Source organism: Oenanthe melanoleuca, chromosome 7 (genome assembly GCF_029582105.1).
Source record: "Oenanthe melanoleuca isolate GR-GAL-2019-014 chromosome 7, OMel1.0, whole genome shotgun sequence".
NCBI lineage: Eukaryota > Metazoa > Chordata > Aves > Passeriformes > Muscicapidae > Oenanthe > Oenanthe melanoleuca.
Window position 1 is genome coordinate 36619543 of NC_079341.1, and position 5241 is coordinate 36624783.

A 5241-nucleotide genomic window follows, 5' to 3' on the forward strand; every position below is an offset into this window, starting at 1 on the left:
TCCCCCCCTCGCCGCCCGCCACCCGCGGCTTTAGCGGCTTTAGCGGGGAGGGGCCCCGCCGGCCCCGCCCGGACCCCCGCCCCGCTCTGCTCCCGCTCCGGGGGCTCGGTTCCGGGCCGGGGCTCGGTTCGGGCTCGGTTCGGCTCTGCCGCGCAGCCCTCGGGGCTCGGTTCGGTTCTTTCCCCGCTCCGGGCCGGGGCTCGGTTCGGGCTCTGTCCCCGCTCGGGGCCGGGGCTCGGTTCGGGCTCTGTCCCCGCTCGGGGCCGGGGCTCGGTTCGGGCTCGGTTCGGGCTCTGTCCCCGCTCGGGGCCGGGGCTCGGTTCGGGCTCGGTTCGGGCTCTGTCCCCGCTCGGGGCCGGGGCTCGGTTCGGGCTCGGTTCGGGCTCTGTCCCCGCTCCGGGCCTGGGGTCGGTTCGGGCTCGGTTCGGGCTCTGTCCCCGCTCCGGGCCGGGGCTCGGTTCGGGCTCGGTTCGGTTTGTCCCCGCTCGGTTCGGTTCTGTCCCCGCTCCGGGCCGGGGGTCGGTTCGGGCTCGGTTCGGGCTCGGTTCGGCTCAGCCGCGCAGCCCTCGCGGCTCCTGCCCGCAGAGATGTGCAGAACCAGCCCGGGAAAAGGGCGATTTTTCATCCTGGGAGGTTTTGCCAAATCCCCATCAGCGCCTTCCGGCACCTGCCCGGGATTTCTGCACCAGGCTGCACCGAATCACCCACCACAGCTACGAGTTGAACAGTTTGCAGCTTTTCTGCAAAACCAAAAGAGATTTCGATTAGATGTTAGGGACGAAAAGCACTGGGCTGCCCAGGGAAGATGTGGCTGTCCCTGCATCCCTGCAGTGCCCAGGCCAGGCTGGACAGGGCTGGAGCACTGGGACAGTGGGAGGTGTCCCTGCCCTGGCAAGGGTGGCACTGGTTGGGCTTTAATGTCCCTGTCAACCCAAACCATTCAAGAATTCTGTGATTATTCATTCACAAGCAAAAATCATCCGACTAAATTGTTTTTGGGAGAAAAGAAATTGCCCTCCACCATGTACAGACACAGCAGAGATGAAACCCAAGGAGGCTGGGATCAGGTGGCATCAAACAGCACCAAAAAAAAGCTCTTGTACTTTGTTCTTTTTTAAAGTTTCATTCAGACGATCCTGGGAAGACACTCAGGACTTCCATGTCACCCCATCCTCAATTAACTGTGATGGGAATTGCAACATCTCAGTGCAGTAAGTCCCACATGACCCTCTCCCAGCAATCCCCGTGGGTCACTGCACACCTCACTGCTGGGAAATACCTGCCAGGATCTAACAGAACACAGGCAGGCTGGGTGTCAGAGCAGTAAGACAAGAGAGGAATTGCTGCTGTTTCCTTTCTGAGGGCCTGGACTGGCTGCTCCCTGCCTGGCTCTCGTGTCCCTGCACCTGCTCAGCCGTCCATTACTTGCCAAGTACCTGTTAAGCCATGTATTACTTTCCTGGAGATCCCAGCTGGCTCTGGGAACACCAGGAGAGAACATTGGATCCCCAGCAGCCCCCAGGCCCTGCTCACCTGCTGCCAGACCAGCTCTGGGCCTGGCAGACCCGTGTGTGCTTCCAGTCCTCCCCAAGTCATACAAACAACTCACTTTATTTGCTCAATGCTACTAGAAAATGTAAATGTAACTCACTCAGACTCTGTTTTGGTTCACAGCATGGAATTATTCTGCTTTTCCATGTAAAGGAAGACATAAAAAAAGGAATTATGTAATTAGTTTTTATTCAGTTTAAGAAAGAAAATGGATGGAACATGTTGGCTCCCACTCTGCAGAAGTGATGAAAATATTATCTCCTGCACTTGCAAAGAAGGAGAATCAAAGGTTTTAGAAAATAAAATATATATTCATTCACTCAGGGAACTAAAGGTTTGGGTCCTGGCTATCCATCACCACTGAGCCTTCACCCTCTGCCTGATCTTCCTCAGGCCTTTGGCACAACACCAGCAGAAACCAAAGGAACAAGACAAGGGATGGGAGGGAAAACCCCACCAGGCTGTGAGGCTGCTGTGAGACAAATGTGCTCCAGTTCAGCTGCTTGCAGGGCTTGGCTCATGGGGAGACAGAAACAGCCTGTCCTGGGCATTTATGAGTCTTTGGAAATACGTAACACCAGAGAAACTTCTGTCAACTGGAAGCACTTACAGAGCTGGTCAAAAGCCAAGAATTTTGTTTTGTAATTTGTTTTGCTGCACATCAGGACCAAACCAAGATCTACTGAAATTTTGTGCAAGAAAAACCAAAGGGAATCCACAAACACTCCAGCATGGGCAGCAGCTCCCCCTCCCCTTGATCCTCTGCCTCCCACATCAGTGTCCCTTCATCCCACTCTGCTCATCCAGAAATGCCATAAAACATCCAAAAATTCCAATCAGAATTCTCTGTTCCAGCAAAAGCATTATATTGTTGGCTGTGGCAATTAGAACAAGAGGTAAAAGATTCTCAAACTGTTCCAAGGCACATTTTATAATTCTTCAGTCACCCCCTCCCCAGAGGCTGCTTCCTATGGCTCTGAACTCGAATAGACCCTGGCCCAAAAATCCACTGAAAGGACACATCACACTGAGCCCTCGTGGTGAGGAGGGCAGCAATGGAACTGCTTGGAGCATTTGAGGCACAAGAAGAGTCCAAGGAGTGAGCATTAGTGCAGCTAGAAGTTATTTCATCATGGAATGGGCTGGGTTGGGCTGGAAGGGACCCTAAAGCTCTGCCAGGGCAGGGACAGTCCCACTGCCCCAGGCTGCTCCAGCCTGCCCAGCCCAGCCTGGGGCACTCCAGGGATCCAGGGCCATTCCTTCCACCTAAGCCCAACCCACCAAACTTCCCATGGGAAGCTTCTGTGGCTCAGTTTGGAACCATCTCCCAGGGGGGTGAGATTTGCCAGAAACAGCAACAGGGAAACTGAACCATCCACTGGAATGGCCAAAGGCACCAAGTCACAACAGGGGAGAGGGCAGAGCCCTTTTCCTAAGGGCTGGATGTGAATTCAAGATCCTCATAAAACACAGCAAAAGACACTGAGAACATGCAATTGTGTCAAGTTTCTCATGCAGACGCTTTTTACAAGTGCTTGCAGAGGAGACACAATTCCAGGTTCTGTTACTTCAGCAAACACAAATAGCAAAACACCTTTTTTCATTGACTGTCAGTGTCCCTTCTCCCAGGGAAGAGGGGCTGGCACTGTGTCACAGAGCTCCACTGGCTCCCCCAGCTCATGGCCAGCACCAGCTGCCCTTGGCTCTGCCAGTCCTGGTGCAGGAAACAAACCAGAACAAACACAGGCACAAAAGCAGAATTGCATTTTAAGGCGCCAGAACTTTAAGGTTTTCCAGAACTTTCCAAGAATGAAAAGAGATCTGTGCTGTGAATCTGAAATATTTATGAAACTTGGAAAAGGATTTTTGGGTGGTGAAAATTGGAGAAAACTGCTGCAGAGTGGCACGGGGGAGGAGACTGGGGAGATGCAAAGTTCCTGACTCCAGCTGGCAGCACACTAAGGGTGGCATCATCTCTGAAGATCCAAAGAACAAGCTGACTGCAAGTTTTAATGTCTTTAACCAAAAAAATCCCTGGCCTTGCTAGGTGTGGTTTCCTTCTGGAAGTTTCTCACAGTTGACACAAGGCTTCTCTCACAGCCTGAACAGAACAATACACAGGGATGGGAGGAAGGTATGCATGACCTTTTGCATGCCGTGCCACCAAAAACCACCCAAAAACACCTGTTAAAAAACCTCTCCGTGATACCCACGGGAAGAAGAATCCTGCCATGGCAGGGACACCTTCCCCTGTTCCAGGGATGGGGCAGCCTCAGCCTCTCTGGGCTGAGAGAAATTCAAACAAAAACCTGCATCTCCCGTACCCCTCAAAAGCTGAGCAGCTCTGGTTGCACCACTGAGCAGGACAGCTGGATCCCGGGCTGTGCTGCTCACTGGAGACGTTTCTGCACCCAGGGCTGCTCGGAGCAGCTCGGATCCCCAGCGCTGTCCTGCTGGCGCGGTGCAAACCCGCCAGACACATGAATAATTCATGCAGGGAGGGAACTGCCTGTGCCATCGCCACGGGAATCGGCGCTCACTGCAGCAGATTAAACAGAACTATTCCAAATCTCTTTAGGAGATTAGATTTCTGTGCAGGTGCTGAGAGCAGCGATTAATGAACACCTGGAACGAGGGTGTGGGAGCTGGGGTGTCACCTGGAGCCTCCCCAGTGCCCAGCCCTGACCCAGGGAAAGGCAGCACCGACCACCCTGTGAGTGCCCAAGCACAGGGAAGGAGGGTCAATCACACAGAACTGCCACTGAGCTCTCCCTTCTCTGCTCCCACACCAGCAAACAGCCCCCTGCCCCCAGCAGCAGTGGCACATCAGGACAGCAGTGCTGAGGGACTCCTCACAGGCCAAGGGATGAGAACTTGCTAAGAAATAACTCCCAATATTACTCTCCTCTTCACTTCCTTGATTCACATTCGCCAAGTAGTGACCCAATTCCAGCACACACACTTGCCAACACTTCAAACAGCTCAGCTGATGTCTGGAGCAGAAGGGGTGCAAGTGAAACCTGAAGCAAGCCCTGGATGCTCTGTGTGCAGCCCTGGGAGCAGCAGCAGTGACCTTGCCCAGCAGCCCCAGGAGTGCCCAGGACTCTGCACTGACTCTGCCACCCTGCCAGCAGCTTTTCTGGATAATCTTCTTTACCTAACTCAGGATAGAGAGTATTACTGGGGTGTTCCTATGGGCAGTGGTTTTATCCTTTAGTGCATTATCCCCTGTGTCCAGAGAGGGGAATGGGGCTGGAGCCCCAGGAGGGGCTGAGGGAGCTGGGAAGGGAACTGGAAAGGGGCTCAGCCTGGAGAAAAGGAGGCTCAGGGGGAACCTCTGGCTCCAACAACCCCCTGACAGGGGGATGGAGAGAGATCTGTGGTGTTCTTGCTGCAGATGCTTGCAGCATCCCAAACAGCCCCAGCACAGCTGAGAGCCAGCACCCAGTGCTGGGGCAGGAAAATCCCAATCCAAAGGAACAGTGGAGCACCCAGAGCTGATCCCAGGCTGCAGCAGAGCTGCTCTAGGGACATGGGAGGGCTGGGGACAGGGACACAGCCAGGGACATGCCCAAGGAGAGCCCAGCACCTCCCTGCTGCCCCTCTGGAGCCTCAGCAGCTCAGGGGGCAGGAGCAGGGACAGCCCTGGGTCCCCACAAGAGCACTGAACACAACTAAAACACTGCGAGG